General features: G+C 44.4%; 1 pseudogene; it reads right to left on the minus strand.

The window, feature by feature from the left end:
- Positions 1-4,617: 4,617 nt before the first annotated feature.
- Positions 4,618-8,420, minus strand: LOC147966401 (T-complex protein 1 subunit delta-like; annotated as a pseudogene).
- Between the last annotated feature and the right edge of the window lie 14,236 nt (positions 8,421-22,656).

Consider the following 22,656-nt stretch of genomic DNA (forward strand, 5'->3'; position numbering starts at 1 on the left):
CAACGAGGAGCAGAAGGAAATGATAAGCGGTTTTCAGCAAGGTTTTCTCTGCAAGTACTGAAATAACTAGTAACAGGTAGTTTTGTGACAAGATGAATTGTAACGGGCAACAAGTAACAAAAGTAAATAAAGTGCAGCAAGGTGGCCCAATCCTTTTTGTAGCAAAGGACAAGCCTGGACAAACTCTTATAATAGGAAAAGCGCTCCCGAGGACACATGGGAATATCGTCAAGCTAGTTTTCATCACGTTCATATGATTCGCGTTCGGTACTTTGATAATTTGATATGTGGGTGGACCGGTGCTTGGGTGCTGTTCTTACTTGAACAAGCATCCCACTTATGATTAACCTCTATTGCAAGCATCCGCAACTACAACAAAAGTATTAAGGTAAACCTAACCATAACATGAAACATGTGGATCCAAATCAGCCCCTTACGAAGCAACGCATAAACTAGGGTTTAAGCTTTTGTCACTCTAGCAACCCATCATCTACTTATTACTTCCCAATGCCTTCCTCTAGGCCCAAATAATGGTGAAGTGTTATGTAGTCGACGTTCACATAACACCACTAGAGCCTAGACAACATACATCTCATCAAAATATCGAACGAATACCAAATTCACATGACTACTAATAGCAAGACTTCTCCCTTGTCCTCAGGAACAAACGTAACTACTCACAAAGCATAAACATGTTCATAATCAGAGGGGTATTAATATGTATATAGGATCTGAACATATGATCTTCCACCAATTAAACCAACTAGCATCAACTACAAGGAGTAATTAGCACTACTAGCAACCTACTAGCACCAATCCTAGACTTGGAGACAAGAATTGGATACAAGAGATGAACTAGGGTTTTGAGATGAGATGGTGCTGATGAAGATGTTGATGGAGATTGCCCTCTCCCGATGAGAGGAGCGTTGGTGATGACGATGGCGATGATTTCCCCCTCCGGGAGGGAAGTTTCCCAGGCAGAACAGCTCTGCCGGAGCCCTAGATTGGATCCGCCAAGGTTCCGCCTCGTGGCGGCGGAGTTTCGTCCCGAAAGGTTGCTTCTTATTTTTTTCTCGACGAAAGACTTCATATAGGAGAAGATGGTCATTGGAGAGCCACCAGGGGGCCCACGAGGTAGGGGGCGCGCCCTAGGGGGGGCGCCCCCCACCCTCGTGGACAGGGTGTGGGCCCCCTGGTCTTCATCTTTGGTGAGGATTTTTCATTATTTATTATAAGGTATTCGGTGGAGTTTCAGGGCTTTTGGAGTTCTGTAGAATAGGTCTATAATATTTGCTCCTTTTCTAGCCCAGAATTCCAGCTGCCGGCATTCTCCCTCCTTATGTAAACCTTTTAAAATAAGAGAGAATAGCCATAAGTATTGTGACATAATGTGAAATAACAACCCATAATGCAATAAATATCGATATAAAAGCATGATGCAAAATGGACGTATCAGCAAGCCTCTCAGAGTTGGAATATACACTTTGATAGTGTGATCAAAGCATATGGTTTTATACAAACTTTTGGAGAAGCTTGTATTTGCAAGAAAGTGAGTGGGAGCTCTGTAGCATTTCTAATATTATATGTGGATCACATATTATTGATTGAAAATAATACATAATTTTTGGATAGCATAAAAGGATACTTGAATAAGAATTTTTCAATAAAAGACCTCGGTGAAGCTGCTTATATATTGGGCATCAAGATCTATAGAGATAGATCAAGATGCTTAATTGGACTTTCACAAAGCACATACCTTGATAAAGTTTTGAAGAAATTCAAAATGGATCAGTCAAAGAAAGGGTTCGTGCATGTGTTACAAGGTGTGAAGTTGAGTCAGACTCAATGCCCGACCACTGCAGAAGATAGAGAGAAAATGAAAATCATTCCCTATGCCTCAGCCATAGGTTCTATCATGTGTGCAATGCTGTGTACCAGACCTGATGTGTGTCTTGCTATAAGTTTAGCAAGGAGGTACCAAAGTAATCCAGGAGTGGATCACTAGACAGGGGTCAAGAACATCCTGAAATACCTGAAAAGGACTAAGGATATGTTTCTCATTTATGGAGGTGAATAAGAGCTTGTCGTAGATGGTTACGTCGATGCAAGCTTTGACACTGTTCCGGATGACTCTAAGTCACAAACCGGATACGTATTTATATTGAATGGTGGAGCTGCCAGTTGGTGCTGTTCCAAGCAGATTGTCGTGGTGGGATTTACGTGTGAAGCGGAGTACATAGTTGCTTCGGAAGCAGCAAATGAAGGAGTCTGGATGAAGGAGTTCATATCCGATCTAGGTGTAATACCTAGTGCATCGGGTCCAATGAAAATCTTTTGTGACAACACTGGAGCAATTGCCTTGGCGAAGGAATCCAGATTTCACAAGAGAACCAAACACATCAAGAGATGCTTCAATTCTATCCGCGATCAAGTCAAGGATGGAGACATAGAGATAGGGAAGATACATACGGATCTGAATGTTGCAGACCCGTTGACTAAGCCTCTCTCGAGAGCAAAACATGATAAACACCAAGATTCCATGAGTGTTAGAACCATTACTATGTAATCTAGATTATTGACTCTAGTGCAAGTCGGAGACTGAAGGAAATATGCCCTAGAGGCAATAATGAAGTTGTTATTTATATTTCTTTATATCATGATAAATGTTTATTATTCATGCTAGAATTGTATTAGCCGAAAACTTAGTACATGTGTGAATACGTAGACAAACAGAGTGTCCCTAGTATGCCTCTACTTGAATAGCTCATTAATCAAAGATGGTTAAGTTTCCTGAGCATAGACATGTGTTGTCATTTGCTGAACGAGATCACATCATTAGAGAATGATGTGATGGACAAGACCCATCCGTTAGCTTAGCATAATGATCGTTTAGTTTTATTGCTATTACTTTCTTCATGACTTATACATATTCCTCTGACTATGAGATTATGCAACTCCCGAATACCGGAGGAACACCTTGTGTGCTATCAAACGTCACAACGTAACTGGGTGATTATAAAGATGCTCTACAGGTATCTCCGAAGGTGTTTGTTGAGTTGGCATAGATCAAGATTAGGATTTGTCAATCCGTGTAACGGAGAGGTATCTCTGGGCCCTCTCGGTAATGCACATCACTATAAGCCTTGCAAGCAATGTGACTAATAAGTTAGTTACAGGATGATGAATTACAGAACGAGTAAAGAGACTTGCCGGTAACGAGATTGAACTAGGTATGACGACACCGATGATCGAATCTCTGGCAAGTAATATACCGATGACAAAGGGAATGACATATGTTTTTATGCGGTTTGACCAATAAAGATCTTCGTAGAATATGTAGGAGCCAATATGAGCATCATAGTTCCGCTATTAGTTATTGAACGGAGATGTGTGTCGGTCATGTCTACATAGTTCTCGAACCCGTAGGGTCCGCACGCTTAACGTTCAATGACGATTTGTATTATGAGTTATGTGTTTTAGTGACCGAAGTTTGTTCGGAGTCCAGGATGAGATCACAGACATGAAGAGGAGTCTCGAAATGGTCGAGAGGTAAAGATTCATATATTGGAAGGTTATATTCGGACATCGCAATGGTTCTGAGTGATTCGGGTATTTTCCCGGAGTACCGAGCGGTTACCGGAACCCCCCGGGCAAGTGTAGGGCCAACATGGGCCTAAGGGAGAGAGAGGGAAGCCCGCGGGGTGTGTCCATGCGCCCCCCTCCTAGGGAGTCCGAATTGGACAAGGAGGAGGGGGCGGCGCCCCCTTCCCTTTCCCTCTCCTTCCTATTCCCTCTGGTGGAGAAAGGAAAAGGGGGGGGCGAATCCTACTTGGACTAGGAGTCCAAGTAAGACTCCCCCATGGTGCGTCCCTCCTGGACGCCGGCCTCGTCCTCCCCACTTTATATACGGGGGCGGGGGCACCCCAAAGGCACCCAAAGAAATCTCTTAGCCTGTTGCGGTGCCCCCTTCCACAGTTTACTCCTCCTGTCATAGCGTCGTAGTGCTTAGGCAAAGCCCTGCGCGGATCACATCACCATCACCGTCACCATGCCGTCGTGCTGTCAGAAGTCTCCCTTGACCCTCTACTGGATCAAGAGCTCTAGGGACGTCATCGAGCTGAATGTGTGCTGAACACGGAGGTGCCATACGTTTGGTACTTGGATCAGTTGGATCGTGAAGACGCTCAACTACATCAACCGCGTTAACATAACGCTTCTGCTTTCGGTCTACGAGGTACGTAGACAAACACTCCCCATCTCGTTGCTATGCATCTCCTAGATAGATCTTGCATGATCGTAGGAATTGTTTTGAAATTGCATGCTACGTTACCCAACAACAGCTATAACCCCAACTGGAAAAATAATGGTTATGCTCCTAGACTCCCTTATCCTAGTAATGGAGGCGCATCAAATAATTTTAATGAAGCTAATATCAGTGATAGAAATGCTCTTGAGGAAACTTTTAAAAATAACACATCAAAGAGCCACGTTCACAAATAAAATTGTAACTCGGTGCCCCTACGTAACAAAAAGGCAGATAGAACCAGACATGCCAAAGTGTTCATCCCCTCATACATAATAATACAGCCCTAAAAAAGATCATCCGCCCTATGGGCTTTACCTTACAGTGACTATATCATCAATCTTCAAGATTATTCTAATGCACTTGCACGCCAGCGAGATGGCACTCGTGCTCACAAGCAATGGCTGTACAACATTCACCTCCAGGATTGTTGTGATTTGGCCTTTTCCTCACGTTGATGCCCATGTTCTGCTCACCCTTGGCATGCCGGTTCCTTAGCTCAGTAACAATGGTGATTGGGTTGAGCCCTGCATTCTCTGCCAATGTGTAAGGGATGACCTTGAGTGCATCAGCAAACTCCTTGATGCAGTAACTCTCCATCCCATGGAGCTCCTTTGACCAAGCAGCCAGTTGCATTGACATTTCTATTTCAGGAGCACCACCACCAGCAATTAAAAACCTCTTGTTCACCAAGCACCCTCATAAAAATAAGCATGAACAGGATCAGAACACTTAAGAAATAATAAATTGTAAGCTAAAATAGTGCTAAGCACCACAAATACTACAAAATGAATACATCATGAGAAAGAATAATCATTTCCTGAGGATACATTTCTACTTAAGCTCAAGGCCTAATGGTATGGAAATTAACTTAATTTTCATTATACTTGAGCCCACAAGGCCAGGTCATCCCATATTTGGGTAAAAAAGACCTGGAAAACTGTCTACTCCAAGAAGTTGTCTCTTCAGTAAAATTCAGAGCAACCATCTAATTATGAAACAACAGAAGTTGTAAGAGAAACCCGCCTGCCCAACATACACATTCTCATCTAGACTTCATAGCATGAGTTTCCCTAGAAAGAAATGAGCGGTTGATACGATAAGAGGACAATGATATTTTGCTCAAAAAATAATACAATTTCATAAGATCTGATGTGTACACCCACACATTGTCATGCATTGATCATATGGAATCCTACTACCATGGAAGTGTTCAAATTGACAGGCATAAGATGAGGCGGTCATTGTAATATCCAAAACAACCATGTTGATACCACACCAATGTTCCAAAAGGCTGTAAAAGGCATTGGAGCTAGCGACTAGCTCTCATAAGAATTTCATGTTGTCACATCTGGATGTATGACAATGTAAGGGGTTAGCCAAATTGACTCCAGCCGACTAAATGCTACTCCCTCCGTTCACCGATATAAGAAAGATGTTCTAATTTTTTCTAAATTAGATGTATATAGACATGTTTTGGTGTGTTCGTTCACTTGGTCCATATTGAAATATCCAAAACATCTTGTAATAGTGAAGGGAGGGAGTAGCTAATATTACTACCTAACTTACATTCTACCTCTTGCCATCTTCTAGAAACATCATAACCTGCCGCCATGCATGCATAGATACTAACTACTACTACTTGTAACAAGATTGGAACTAACAAAAGGTGCTGCCTGGCCACTCTATAGTTCCCTACTAGAGCACTTAGCCCATAAGAGGTGATCTATCCATCAGCCTTAATTGTGTTCATGAAGCAGATGAGGAGTGCCAAAATAAAGGTTGGAGTAAACGCTGCACAAAAACCCTATTTCTGGCCATGAATGAAACACGGAAGTGCTGCTTGTGGCGATAGGTAGTAGGCTAGTCCTAAAAGGTGAAAGCTTACACACAAAGCAACCTCGCCACTGAATCTTGTGAATTTTTTTGATGGTGTACTCTTGTGAAGATTAATTTCACAAATCTATTATCATCCACACAAAGCACCAAATGTCCAGATTCATAATTATAGATGACAAAGTGTTATCATAAAGTACCATGAATAGACATGACATACAACTTAGCCAACACAAATGGCTCACACACCATTTGCCAATCGTAATATGCAAACTTGGTGATTACCAGATCATTGAGAGTAACTTAGATAGCATGACAACGTAAGTGATCTTGATCAAACTTGGCTCTGTGTCACTCATAATCACCTAGTGAACCTATGATCTCTGTGGTTCCCTATGTGTCTGGCACCATATAGAGTGGATGTTCTTTTAAAACACGTAACAATTTACTGGAATGAATAATTGTTCAACAATGGTGTGCAGATTTAAGTTACTTCACATAATTTACAAGTCACCATAATAAAAATGACCTAGAAAAGCAGGACGACAATCAAGAACCTTTCAAGCATATAAGACACAGTTTCAGTGGAAGTAAAATTACCTGATGACACACATGACATCATGGAGACTACGATCAGCTTCATCATTAACCAACTGGTTGGACCCACGGACAAGCACAGTTGCAGTCCTCCCCATGTCCCTGATGCTAGTGATCTTGACAATCTTGCCATCTCCAGCAGACACTTCCTCGGCAACATCACCATACCCAAGTTTTTCTTCTCGGAAATGCTCATTATTGGCAATTGGCAAGCAGTTACGAGTCTTGGTGATGAACTCAATATCATCCCTCTGTACATCCTTGACCACCATAATCTTAGCCTTTGTGAGATAATGCAGCGACAACTCAGTGACCACATCACGCAAGATGCTCTTCTGGATTTGGAGGACATTGCATCCAAATGCCTTGATCTTCTTAACCATCCCTAGGATGTAATTACGCTCCTCGCGGAGGATGCGGCCCATCTGCGCATAGTTTGACACAATAACACTCTTCTCAATATCAGTCTTGGGCGGTGAGATGTGAAATTGTATGACAGCGATCTTGGCATTCTCAATCCTAGATGGCCCTCCGGCGGCATGGCTAGCCTTCTTGTCAAAGATAAGGCCATAGACAACGCCGCTGAGCTTCTTTATGAGGAGCAAGCTGCAGCCAACGCCTTGGAAAATGCCTACAAGAAGTGGATGCACAGGTAGTATCCATTTCCATTTCTAGTGAAATGAACTATGCTATGTATTTTGAGGTGATTTTGCACTACACGATACATACCTGTGTATCGTCATGGCGTCAATCGCCGTAAGCCCCATATCTGAGCACACCGAAAACATGACTTGACTGTAGAGACTGACCTCTATCATCAGCCCCATTTGTTGAAGGGGCCACTTTCATGTCTCCCTTGGCAAGAACACAACACAAGAACAAACATAGTAGAGAGAAAAGGGGTACAATGGAGGCCATTTGTGCAAGTAGAAGAATTGCCTTATTCGTATGTGCTGGTGGTGTAGAAACTGATGGGATCAAGTATTCCATCATGGGGGATTATTTATAGGTGCCAAGTTGGGTTGGAGATCTTTGGATCTTCTTAGCTCAGGTTGCTTCGGGTTGATTAGCTAAGTAGGCATAGATATTTGGAGCGTGGCAGCTGAAGATTGTCTTGGCATGGGTATCAAGATAAATGTGCTTGAAACATTATGTCTATCATTGCATTCAACTAACCCACTTGGGCTTTTGAGGTTATTTCAACACTAAGATCCTGACAGCAAAAATTATGGACACTTGGAGCACCTAGCCACCCACTGTGGAGACAGATCATCTGAAAAATGCATGCATTCTTCGGAGCCGCACTCTTCAGACCCACTAACCTTGCATGCATGCTTGAACCCTAGCTAACCTACTAGCTAGTGGAAGTATGAATCATCATGCACCTTATTAGTGCCAATGACAAATTATCAGGGAAAGAGGGCATGTGAATGCATTTGGGCCTTCTCAGGAAGGTATCTTGACACTCATGAACAGAGCTTCCAGTTATGGGATTTTAGCTGAGAAAGGAATGGCATGGGCTTCAAAGTTATAAGATGGATTTCACACTATTGAACAGGATTGGTGGACAAGTATGTGGCACTGATGTTGTCGCAATAGACCAGCGTGGCACGAGTGGGGGGACGATTCAGTTCATGAAGCAGCTGGCGCAACCAACAGGACTCAGCGACATAATTGGCGACATCGCGGTATTCGGCCTCTGCACTGGAGCGTGAAACAGTGGGCTAACGTTTGGAGGACCAAGAGACAAGGTTCGACCCAAGAAAGAGACAGAAGCCTAATGTGGACCTGCGCGTATCGGGGCATCCGGCCCAATCGGCATCGGAGTAGGCCACCAAGTCATGTGAGGGAGAATGATGCAGCCGAAGCCCATAATGAGATGTGCCCTTGAGGTAACGCAGAATACGTTTAATGAGGTTCATGTGTGAGGTGCAGGGTGATAACCCACAAGTATAGGGGATCGCAACATTTTTCGATAAGTAAGAGTGTCGAACCCAACGAGGAGCTAAAGGTAGAACAAATATTCCCTCAAGTTCTATCGACCACCGATACAACTCTACGCACGCTTGGCATTCGCTTTACCTAGAACAAGTATGAAACTAGAAGTACTTTGTGGGTGTTGTTGGATAGGTTTGCAAGATAATAAAGAGTATGTAAACAAAAAGTAGGGGCTGTTTAGATAAAGAAACAATAAAGTAAATATAGCGAGTGTGGAAAAGTGGTGGTAGGAGTTGCGAAATTGCCCCTAAGCAATTGACTACTTTACTAGACCGATAGCAAGTATTATGTGGGAGAGGCCACTGCTAGCATGTCATCCCTGACTTGGAATTCTATGCATTTATGATTGGAACTATTAGCAAGAATCCGAGACTACTAATGTTCATTAAGGTAAAACCCAACCATAGCTTTTAGATATATTGGTCCCCCTTCAATCCCGTATGCATCAATTTCTATGCTAGGTTGAAGCTTCTGTCACTCTTGCCCTCCAATACATAGTCCTATCAACATACAACTAACCCTAGGGTGTGATCCACGCGCGCAATCATATGATGGGCACCAAAGGACAGCAACATAACCACAAGAAAATTAAATCAATCATAGCAATTCATCAACCACCGATAGGACAACGAAAATCTACTCAGACATCATAGGATGGCAACACATCATTGGATAATAATATGAAGCATAAAGCACCATGTTCAAATAGAGGGTACAGCGGGTTGCGGGAGAGTGGACCGCTTTAGATAGAGGGGGGAAGGTGATGGAGATGTTGGTGAAGATGGCGAAGGTGTTGGTGTAGATCGCGGTGATGATGATGGCCCCCGGTGGCACTCCGGTGCCACCGGAAGAAAGGGGGAGAGAGTCCCCCTCCTCCTTCTTCTTCCTTGGCCTCCTCCCTAGATGGGAGAAGGGTTTCCCCTCTGGTCCATGGCCTCCATGGCACAGGAGGGGCAAGAGCCCCTCTGAGAATGGATCTGTCTCTCTGTCTCTCTCTGTTTCTGCGTACTCTTCTGGCTCTGTTTCACCGTTTTGTGTATATATGGAGATCCGTAACTCCGATTGGCCTGAAACCTTCACCGCAATTTTTTTATTCCAAAAATTAGCTTTCTTGCGCCAAAATAAGAGCGTCAACCGCCTTACAGGTGGGTCACTAGGGTCAGGGGCGCGCCCAAGGGGGGGGGGCGCCCCCCTACCTCGTGCCCACCTCAGACACTGGTTCGCGTCGATTTTTCTTCCGGATTCGTCTGTTTTTATCCTGTTTGGACTCCGTTTGATATGGATATTCTGCGAAACCAAAAACATGCAACAGACAGGAACTGGCACTGGGCACTGGATCAATATGTTAGTCCCAAAAATAGTATAAAAAATTGCCAAAAGTATATGAAAGTTGTAGAATATTGGCATGGAACAATCCAAAATTATAGATACGACGGAGACGTATCAGCATCCCCAAGCTTAATTCCTGCTCGTCCTCGAGTAGGTAAATGATAAAAAAGATAATTTTTGATGTGGAATGCTACCTAGCAAAATCTTGATCATGTAATCTAATCATGGCATGAATATTAAGACGCGAGTGATTCAAAGCAATAGTCTATCATTTGACATAAAAACAATAATACTTCAAGCCTACTAATAAAGCAATCATGTCTTTTCAAAATAACATGGACAAAGAAAGTTATCCCTACAAAATCATATAGTCTGGATATGCTCCATCTTCTTCACACAAAATACTCACATCATGCACAACCCTGATGACAAGCCAAGCAATTGTTTCATACTTTTGACGTTCTCAAACCTTTTCAACTTTCATGCAATACATGAGCGTGAGCCATGGACATAGCACTATAGGTGGAATAGAATGGTGGTTGTGGAGAAGACAAAAAGGAGAAGATAGTCTCACATCAACTAGGCGTATCAACGGGCTATGGAGATGCCCATCAATAGATATCAATGTGAGTGAGTAGGGATTGCCATTCACCGGATGCACTAGAGCTATAAGTACATGAAAGCTCTAACTGAAACTAAGTGGGTGTGCATCCAACCTGCTTGCTCATGAAGACCTAGGGCATTTGAGGAAGCCCATTGTTGGAATATACAAGCCAAGTTCTATAATGAAAATTCCCACTAGTATATGAAAGTGATAACTCAAGAGACTCTCTATATGAAGAACATGGTGCTACTTTGAAGCACAAGTGTGGTAAAAGGATAGTAACATTGCCCCTTCTCTCTTTTTCTCTCATTTTTTTATCTTTTTTTCTTTTTTTGTAGGCTTCTTTGGCCTCTCTCTTTTTTTGGGGCTTCTTTGGCCACTTTTATTTTGATAACCTCACATGGGACAATGTTCTAATAATGATGATCATCACACTTTTATTTACTTACAACTCAATATTACAACTCGATATCTAGAACAAGGATATGACTCTATATGAATGCCTCCAGCGGTGTACCGGGATGTGCAATGATCTAGCGTAGCAATGACATCAAAAAACGGACAAGCCATGAAAACATCATGCTAGCTATCTTACGATCATGCAAAGCAATATGACAATGAATGCTCAAGTCATGTATATGATGATGATGAAAGTTGCATGGCAATATATCTCGGAATGGCTATGGAAATGCCATGATAGGTAGGTATGGTGGCTGTTTTGAGGAAGGTATATGGTGGGTTTATGGTACCGGCGAAAGTTGCGCGGTACTAGAGAGGCTAGCAATGATGGAAGGGTGAGAGTGCGTATAATCCATGGACTCAACATTAGTCATAAAGAACTCACATACTTATTGCAAAAATCTATTAGTCATCGAAACAAAGTACTACGCGCATGCTCCTAGGGGGATAGATTGGTAGGAAAAGACCATCGCTCGTCCCCGACCGCCACTCATAAGGAAGACAATCAATAAATACCTCATGCTCCAACTTCGTTACATAACGGTTCACCATACGTGCATGCTACGGGAATCACAAACCTCAACACAAGTATTTCTACAATTCACAACCACCCACTAGCATGACTCTAATATCACCATCTTTATATCGCAAAACTATTGCAAGGAATCAAACATATCATATTCAGTGATCTACAAGTTTTATGTAGGATTTTATGACTAACCATGTGAATGACCAATTCCTGTCATCTCTCTAAATAGATATAAGTGAAGTAAGAGAGTTTAATTCTTTCTACAAAAGATATGCCCACGCTCTAACAAATATAATTGAAGCAAAAGAGCATTCTACAAATGGCGGTTTCCTATGTAAAGAGAAACATGCAACCCAAACTTCAAATGATATAAGTGAAGCACATGAAGCATTCTATAAAGCTATACTCAAAAGATATAAGTGAAGTGCAAAGAGCATTCTATAAATCAACCAAGGACTATCTCATACCAGCATGGTGCATAAAAGAAAAATGAAAACTAAATGCAAAAGACGCTCCAAGATTGCACATATCGCATGAACGAAACGAATCCGAAAACATACCAATACTTGTTGAAGAAAGAGGGGATGCCTTCCGTGGCATCCCCAAGCTTAGACGCTTGAGTCTCCTTGAATATTTACTTGGGGTTCCTCGGGCATCCCCAAGCTTTATCTCTTGCCTCTCTTCCTTCTTCTCACATCGATACCTTCTCGATCATCGAATACTTCATCCACACAAAACTTCAACAGAAAACTCGGTAAGATCCGTTAGTATAATAAAGCAAATCACTACTCTAAGTACTGTTGCAAACCAATTCATATATTTTTTGCATTGTGTCTACTGTAATATAAATTTTTCATGGCTTAATCCACTAATATGAATCACTAGTTTCATCAAAACAAGCAAACTATGCATCAAAAATAGAATCTGTCTAAAACAGAACAGTCTGTAATAATCTGAACATTCATCATACTTCTGATACTTAAAAAATTATACCAAAATTATAAAAAATAAAAAATTTGTATAGAAAGACAGTGCAAAAAGAATCAGAACCATTTGACGTTCCAGCTAAAAATGTAAAATCATGCACTACAGCCAAAGTTTCTGTCCTGCACCGTACAAACCATCAAGCAAATGAAAACATCCCAAAGGCAAACCTTGGCACATTATTTTTATTTCTAAACTTTATAAGAGCACACAACAGAAATAAATGACTCTCTAAAACATCCGGGTTGTCTCCCTGGCAGCGCTTTCTTTAAAGCCACTAAGCTAGGCATATAGTGCTCAAGTAATGAATCCACCCGGATCCCAAGGTATATCAAAGCCAATTTTAATTAACAATGATTTGGCATTTAGTAGTGAGCACAAAGCAACATATATCAAGTAATTACAAAGTCTAACTCTCTTCCTATGCATCGGCATGTCATAAAAGAATAATTCATGCACACATAGTAAAGGCCAATGCATAGTATAAACAGTTTCTTGCAATTTTATCGTGTGGGAAACGTAGAGAGGTGGAGACATAGTTCCTCTCTCATAATAATTGCAAGTAGGAGCAGCAAGCACATGCATATTCTATTCATCAAAATCATCATGTGCAACGGTAAAAGGCAACCCATTGATATAATCCTTAATAAGAGCAAACTTCTCCGATATAGTGTAGTTTGGAGAATTCAAAAAGATAATAGGACTATCATGTGTGGGTGCAATAGAAACAATTTCATGTTTAACATAAGGAACTATAGCAAGTTCATATTCATAAGCATAATTCATATTGGCATCTTGGCGACAAGCATCATCAAAAAGGGATATTTCAAGAGAATCAATGGGATAATAACAATCATCATAGCAATCATCCTCCGGTAAGCACGAAGGGAAATTAAACAATGTATGATTTGAAGAGTTACTCTCATTAGAAGGTGGGCACGGGTAGCTAATCCGCTCTTCCTCCTTTTGTTCTTCGCTCTTCTCATCATCTTTTTCATCCAATGAGCTCATAGTTTCATCAATTTCTTCTTCCATAGACTCCTGCAAAATATTAGTCTCTTCTTGGACAGTGGAGTTGTCTTCAATATATAGTTCAACATAGGCATTAGAAGCATAATTATCATAGAAATATTTAAGTATGGCAAAATTTTCAGATTTGTAAAGAGTAGCATCATACTTTTCAATCAAAGAAGCAATTTCATAAGCACCCTTAAAAGCAACAAATTCTTCGATTTGTTGAACATCATTGTCACTATAAACACCCTTAGCATAATAGGATACGATTCCATTATCACTAAACAAACATTGGTAGGGAAGGTGTTTCTTAGGGTCTTGAGAACAACAAGTATAATCATATATTTCACATAAATTCCAAGAATAGCATTGCAAACGATGAATTTGATCCAGTAAAGTTTTCCCTTTTTCAGATATTCAGTGTCGCACAAAACAAGCATGCTCATCTAAAGATTTGCCCTCAACTAAGCTAGTTGGGGTTTCAGCACGAGCACATAGGGATCGAAGATGATCCAAGTAATAAGCTTCACCAGTGTGATAGATTTTGAGTGGTTCTTCAACCATTGGTTTAGTAGGTACAACTAATTTTTTTTTGGTATTTTGTGTTTCCTACCCATAACTAAAGATAGAAAACAACTAAGAACAGCAAATAAAGATTACTTAGTGATAAAGCAAACAAGCACACATGAGAATATTCACCCCACGCTATTGCTCCCCGGCAACAGGGCCGGAAAAGGTCTTGATAACCCACAAGTATAGGGGATCGCAATAGTTTTCGATAAGTAAGAGTGTCGAACCCAACGAGGAGCTAAAGGTAGAACAAATATCCCCTCAAGTTCTATCGACCACTGATACAACTCTATGCACGCTTGACGTTCGCTTTCCCTAGAACAAGTATGAAACTAGAAGTACTTTGTAGGTGTTGTTGGATAGGTTTGCAAGATAATAAAGAGTACGTAAATAAAAAGTAGGGTCTGTTTAGATAAAGAAACAATAATTTAAATATAAAGAGTGTGGAAAAGTGGTGGTAGGAGTTGCGAAATTGCCCCTAAGCAACTGACTACTTTACTAGACCGATAGCAAGTATTATGTGGGAGAGGCCACTGCTAGCATGTCATCCCTGACTTGGAATTCTATGCACTTATGATTGGAACTATTAGCAAGCATCCGAAACTACTAATGTTCACTAAGGTAAAACCCAACCATAGCTTTAATATATATTGGTCCCCCTTCAATCCCGTATGCATCAATTTCTATGCTAGGTTGAAGCTTCTGTCACTCTTGCTCTCCAATACATAGTCCTATCAACATACAACTAACCCTAGGGTGTGATCCACGCGCGCAATCATATGATGGGCACCAAAGGACAGCAACATAACCACAAGCAAATTAAATCAATCATAGCAATTCATCAACCACCGATAGGACAACGAAAATCTACTCAGACATCATAGGATGGCAACACACCATTGGATAATAATATGAAGCATAAAGCACCATGTTCAAGTAGAGGGTACAACGGGTTGCGGGAGAGTGGACCGCTGTAGATAGAGGGGGGAAGGTGATGGAGATGTTGGTGAAGATGGTGGAGGTGTTGGTGTAGATCGCGGTGATGATGATGGCCCCCGGTGGCACTCCGGTGCCACCGGAAGCAAGGGGGAGAGAGCCCCCCTCCTTCTTCTTCTTCCTTGGCCTCCTCCCTAGATGGGAGAAGGGTTTCCCCTCTGGTCCATGACCTCCATGGCACGAGAGGGGCAAGAGCCCCTCTGAGATTGGATCTCTCTCTATCTCTCTCTGTTTCTGCGTTCTCTTCTGGCTCTGTTTCACCGTTTCGTGTATATATGGAGATCCGTAACTCCGATTGGCCTGAAACCTTCGCCGCGATTTTTTCCTTGAAAATTAGCTTTCTTTCAGCAAAAGAAGAGCATCAACCGCCTTATAGGTGGGTCACTAGGGTCAGGGGCGCGCCCAAGGGGGGGCGCCCCCTACCTCATGCCCACCTCGGACACTGGTTTGCGTTGATTTTTCTTCTGGATTTTCCAAATATTCCAAAAAGTATCTCCGTCCGTTTTTATATCGTTTGGACTCCGTTTGATATGGATATTCTGCGAAACCAAAAACATGCAACAGACAGGAACTGGCACTGGGCACTGGATCAATATGTTAGTCCCAAAAATAGTATAAAAAGTTGCCAAAAGTATATGAAAGTTGTAGAATATTGGCATGGAACAATCAAAAATTATAGATACGACGGAGACGTATCACGGGGATCATGCATAAACAAGCAGACCTGTTGGACCACATAGGACACATCCGGCCGAGTCAAAGTGACATACTGTAATGCGCCGGCAAGGCTTTGATATAAAGTAGGGTCCGGAACAGAAGGGCCATCAGAGGCAGATAACTTGGCTTTTGTGTCAATAGGGGTGGCAATGGTGTTGCAATTAAGCATTTTAGCACGACCTAGTATCTCTAGGATGCACTGCTGTTGTGACAAAAAAATACAATCGGAGGAGCGAGTGACATTTATCCCGAGGAAGTGGTGAAGATCTCCTAAATCTGTTATGGAAAATTCGGATTTGAGTGAAGATATAATGGAATGGAGAGTGGTGGCGGTGTTGGCAGTAAGGATAATGACATCGACATATAGGAGGAGGTAAGCCACATGTGACCCACGATGATACATAAAAAGAGAGGAGTCACACTTTGAAGAAATAAAACCTAGAGATAGAAGATATGACTTAAAGTGAAGAAACCAAGTCCGAGGGGCTTGTTTTAAGCCATAAAGGGATTTGTTGAGGAGGCATACATGGTTAGGATGAGTGGCATCAACAAAACCCGCCGGTTGAGCACAATAGACAGTTTCCCCGAGGTTACCATGAAGAAAGGCATTTTTGACATCAAGTTGGTGGATAGGCCAAGAGTTCGATGTAGAAATGCTGAGTACAACATGTACCGTAGCCGGCTTGACAACCGGGCTAAAGGTTTTGGTGTAGTCAACACCCTCATGTTGTGTGAATCCACGCACCACCCAACGTGCTTTGTAACGAGCTAAGGTGCCATCTGGCTGGAGCTTGTGGCGAAAAATCCACTTGCCAGTCACCACATTAACACCTGCAGGTCTAGGTGCCAAACACCACATCTCATTCTTTAGCAAGGCATTATACTCATCAAGCATTGCAGTATACCAATGGGAGTCCTTAAGAGCAGACCGGTAAGAAGAGGGAATGGGAGAGATGGCAGTGGTCGAGTGGGACACAGAGAATAGGCATTTGGGTTGAGCGAAACCGGTTTTAGCACGTGTGGTCATTTTATGTGAGTTGTGGGGAGGAATTACTGTGACAGCCCGGGGTGGAACACGAGGTGTAACGGGTGTTGGGGACCTAGAAAGTGAGGAAGGAGGGGAGTCAGGGGTGGCAGGATCGACAGAATTTGTGGGAACGGAATCGGAGGAAGATGTGATGGGGCTAGACGCGACAGGAGTGGCTGGCGGCGTGGCGTGATTGGCAGGCGGGGATCCCGTCGTAGATTGAGTGGAGGAGGCGGGCCCGCGTGGAACGTGGGGAGGGGGCAGGGAAGGCGCGGGACGCGAGGAAGATCCGTTGGGGCTGCTAGCATCGAAGGAAGGAGGGGCGTAGATCCCGGGGCGGATCACGCCAGCGGGCGAGTCAGGCACGGGATCCGGTGTGGGGAGCGCTCGTGTGGTCGGAGGTGTGGGTGGCTCATACGGGAAAACGGATTCATCAAACGTGACATGCCTAGAGACAATAACTTTGTGGGAGGTTAGATCGAAGCAACGATATCCTTTATGTTCGAAAGGATTGGGTAGTTGTAGGATTCTGAGATGAGCATCATTTGGAAACTTTTCCTTAGTTTTACCTCGACCCCCTTTAACAGTTAGGTGTTTCCTATGACTCAACAAAGAGAAAATGAAACTATGAAAACAAAATTCTTCACGCTTCATAATCCTCACATGAATATCAAGTCTTCAAGGTCACAAATTTCTTCACTTTCAAAGTCTTCAAGAAAACCAAAATCTTCAGCCGAAGACATTCATTTTTAGGGGTCGACTTTCATCGTAAATATCGAACTCCTCATAGACTTATAGACCCGTGTACACTCACAAACTCATTAGTCCCTTAACCTATAAGTCTTCAGTACACCAAAATCACTAAGGGGCACTAGATGCACTTACACTAACAGATGGGTCTTGTCCATCACATCATTCTCCTAATGATGTGATCCCATTTATCAAATGACAACTCATGTCCATGGTTAGGAAACCTTAACCATCTTTGATCAACCAGCTAGTCAAGTAGAGGCTCACTAGGGACACAATGTCTGTCTATGTATTCACACATGTATTTGGGTTTCCGATCAATACAATTTTAGCATGAATAATAAACTTTTATCATGAATAAGGAAATATAAAATAACAACTTTCACTACAAAAAAAGACACATCCGTGACATTTTGGGCCGAACAAATTTTTTTTCTGTCATACATATGACACTTCTATGACGATAATTGTGACAAAACCCGGTATCATAATAGATGTGGTGGGCTTCTACTTCTATGACAAAAAATCATGACAAAAAATGGGCTTTTCGTCCTGGGCGGGCCGGAGACGCAGCTGCATGACATTCTTTGGGCCGTCCACGACAGAAAAAACCATGGTAGAAGCGAGGGGGAGGAAAATTTCGGGGAGTTCCCGGTTACGGTGGGAGGTCGGGGGCCGAGCCATGCGCGTTTCTTTCGTACACGTACGTGCGTGTGTGCGAGGCGTTGGCTCTAACTGAACCCGAGCGAGGCGTTGGGCTCTAACTGAACCCGAGCGATTGCACTACAGGCTACGCATTACTGAACCCGAGCGACCGATCGATGGATGTTAACTGAACCCGACCGAGCGATTCCTTCGCTACTGCTGCTAACTGAAGCCGATAGATGCTGCCTCTGGGATGAACAGTGAGTGTTGCGGGGGGGTTGGATGAACAGTGAGTGGTGACGTTGCCTCTGGATGAACATGACCCCGTGGTGTGGTGGAGGGCTGGATGAACAGTAGACGATGGAGGGGTGCCCGTGGAGGGGTGGTTGAACAGGACCCCGTGGTGTGGAGGGCTGGATGAACAGTAGACGATGGAGGGGTGCCCGTGGAGGGGTGTATGAATAGTAGCCTGTGGAGTAGCGCGAGGTGGAGGCTGGATGAACAGGAGCCTGTGGAGGCTGGAGGAGGTCGACGGTAGCTCGTGGAGGCTGGAGGAGGTCAACGGTGAAGATGAACAGTATCCCGTAGAGTCTCGTTTTGCGGTACGCCACACCCCTCCCGATGAACAGGACCCCCGTTTCGACCGTAGGAGGTCCGTTTCGTCCGTTTTGCGGTATGCCACACCCCTCCCGATCAACAGGACCCCCGTTTCGACCGTAGGAGGTATGTTTCCCCGTTTTGCGGTACGCCAGACCCCTCCCGATGAACAGGATCCCATTTCGAACATGGCCGGTCGAACACAAGGCCGTTTCCTCCGTTGTGCGGTACGTCAGACCTCGTTTTTATCGCCTGTTCCGTCTAAGCCCTCCCGATGAACACGACCACGCATTCCGTTCCGACCCAGCCGGTTGGCTCCCACGCGTTTCGTTGCCTCCCGATGAACACGACGGATTCCGTTGTCTCCCCATGAACATGACGCATTCCGTTGCCTCCCCATGAACACGACGACGGTGCTGTTTCTCCGTTCCGACCCAGCCATGTACACGAGCCCTGGCCATACGTATGCGCGAGTAGGCTTTCGAGACCCCGCCCGTATGTACATATACGTGGCCGTATTTTCTTTCTTGCACCCTGGCCGCTGTACGTACGTGTACATGCTACGTGTGCGCCTCTACTACGACACGTACGCGCCTCTACATCCACCAGTATATATGTACATACACGTTTGCGACCAGAATGACAATGCTACATACGCTTCGACCAGGTGGGTCCCGACTGTTAGGAACTTCCTTGCCTGCGAAGATGTAGCTGGTGGGTCCCAGCAGTCGGGGGGTGAATCATTTTTTTTGCCCGGACACACTTCCTTGCGTGCGAAGATGTAGCTGGTGGGTCCCAGCAGTCAGGGGGAAACGTTTTTTTCACGAAATACAGTGGCCCGTCCGGTGGGTCCCCGCTGTCAGGTGGAGGAATAATTATTTTGCGCGTAATAAGGAGGCACTTCCTTGCTGCGGTCGTGGACCCAGCTGTCAGCCTCTCCACGTACAGTCCACGTCCAATGGAAGCCATTCCTTGACCACGTTGACCATGCCGCGCCGAGAGCACCAGGGCGGTGGACGACGGCGAGGCCTAGGTAGGGGACGACACGGAGCCGGGGAAGACGCGGTAGTGGATGCCCACTCGTAGAGGAGTATGAGGGTTCACTCGTTTGGCTGCGGTGTGAGGCTGCCGTCGCCGCAGAATAACAAGGGGTGTGGGTGCATAGAGGGATGGCCTGGCCAGCGGTGGGAGTAGTAGGGGGCGGTGAGGCCTCCACGGCATCACAGCCGGCCACGGGCGGCAGGAGCAGGCGGCATGACCGGCGCCACTTTGGGTGGTTGGAGCAAGAAGACGAGAGGTTGAAGAAGCACTACGGTCGTTGGATGGACATCATACGGTCACTGGAGCTAGAATCGTTCATATATTGACTAAAGTTGACAAAGGCCTCCGTCCTAGTCAACTTAGTAGGCCCACAAGTCAGCCTCCCACCAAGGTGGGTCCCAGGTAGCAAGGGGGTATTCATTTTTTTGTGCATAATAAGGAGGCACTTCTGGTGGGTCCGAGCTGACAGCAGGGGGAATGTTTTGTTCGCGAAATACGGTGGCCCGTCCTGTGGGTCCCAGCAGTCAAGGGGAAACATTTTTTTCGCAAAATACTGGTGGCCCGTCCGGTGGGTCCCTGCTGTCAGGTGGAGGAATAATTATTTTCCGCGTAATAAGGAGGCACTTCCTGGTGGCTGTCGTGGACCTAGCTGTCAGCCTCTCCACGTATAGGACTCTTCCGATGGAAGTCGGTCATTGACCACATTGACCACGCCGCGCCGGGAGCACCATGGCGGTGGACGATGGCGAGGCCTAGGAAGGGGACGACGCGGAGCCGGGGAAGACGCGGTAGTGGAAGCCCGCGCAGAGAGGAGTACGAGGGTTCACCAGTTCAGCTGCGGTGTGAGGCTGCCGTCGCCACAGAATAACAGGGGGTGTGGGTGAGTAGAGGGATGCCCTGGCCAGCGGTGGGAGTAGTAGGGGCGCTGAGACCTGCACGGCAGCACAGCCGGCCACGGGAGGCGGAAGTAGGCGGTCCCGCCGGTGCTGCTTTGGCGGCTAGAGCAAGAAGATCAGAGATTGAAGAAACACGACGGCCGTTGGATTGACATCCAATGGTTACATCTGCTAGAATCGTTTGTTGATGTATATAATAACTAAAAAAATCTTGCATACGCATCAACTAAACAGGCCCACAAGTCAGACCACTCCCTCTTTTTTTAATAATTTATATATAGCTCATGGCAACTTCTTATGCAATTTATTGCAGTCGTTTTTTTGGTTGGCCAGGGCCAAATTTGCATATTTTTGTGGGTTCCAAACTATTTTTAATACTGAAATGTCGAGCCAGATTTAAAGTACTTTGAAGATATATTTAAATTAGGTTAATGCCCAGTGAAATAGGAATCTGAAAATGTGAAAAAATTCAGAAATTATAAAGTAATTGCCAATTTGTCATCTGTTTTTATATTTACAACCCATTTCATATTACTTTCAAGATTTGCAGGCATCTTGAAAGAGTTGCAGCCCATCAAGGCGTAGAAAAATAAGTAGGCCTGGATTGGGTATTCTTCAGAAAAAATAAACTGGGCTCATTTTCACAAAGAAAAAATAGCTGGGCTGGTCACATGGTGAACATAAAATATAAGCCTGGGCTAGACGGGCCACAACCTAGTTCAAACCCTACTCTGTCTCAACAATACCAAACAAAAAAAATACTGCTCGGGTAGCTACGTCCCAGGTGTTAGCTGATCTTGTGTTGTTCTCTTGTCCATTGACTATATACGCTCACAATGTCGTGGGTCCCAGATGTCAGGAAAACACTAGGAGGAAGCATTTTATTTTTCCATACGCTGACGTGGTGGGCCCCTACTGTCATCCTCTCCACGTACTTCTGTCGATTCCTGTTGTTTGTTGACCATGTTGACAATGCGAGAGGGCGGCGCCGCGGCGAGCGCACCAAGGCACGCACAGGACGTCGGCGTTAACGATTTTAGAGACGGTGGGGCGGCGATGCGTGCGCTGAGGCGCAGCCAGCCATGGGAGGTGGAAGCAGGCGGCCCCGCCGGCGCTGGTTTGGTTTTGGCGGCTGGAGGAAGACAGGACTGAAGAAACACGACAGACTGTAAAAGCAGCAGGAGTACTTAACAACCTTAACTGAAACCAGCAGGGGCACTTAACAACCAAAGTTGAAAGTAGTATGAGTACTTATACAGGTTCAATAGTACAAAGCATGCCTCGAACAGTGCTACTTTGCCTACAGTTAACCAAGGGTGAGGCCGCCAAGCCCCCGGACAAGGCCCAGGCGCCACCCCGCGCATCCACAACCTTCTGAAAGCGGCTTCATCTCGCAACGTGGTCAATAAACAGGATATTCGCTTTAGAGCCATGGAAAAGCATGAACATAATCTTCTGTTCTATTCTCCAAGATGGACGGGCCTTCATTATTTGAGACCACCCATGAATAAGTATCTTTTCACCTCCAAGGGGAATTGAGTAGGTCGACATAAACATCATGTTGTGACCAAGCACAAGTCTGACCCGACCATGGTCAGGCATCTGTATAGGAACAATAGAACTCGGCAGTTCCTGTTTCAAGAAGATCACAGCTGTAAAACTGTGTATAAGCAATAGTTTATGAACAACATATATAACAGAAAACAGCTCGTACTATAAGTTTCTCGACACAGTTGGACCTGTTGAACGAGTGCAGCAGTGGCA

Source organism: Triticum urartu, chromosome 6A (genome assembly GCF_056163025.1).
Source record: "Triticum urartu cultivar PI428250 chromosome 6A, HENAU_Tu73, whole genome shotgun sequence".
NCBI classification, from domain to species: Eukaryota; Viridiplantae; Streptophyta; class Magnoliopsida; order Poales; family Poaceae; genus Triticum; species Triticum urartu.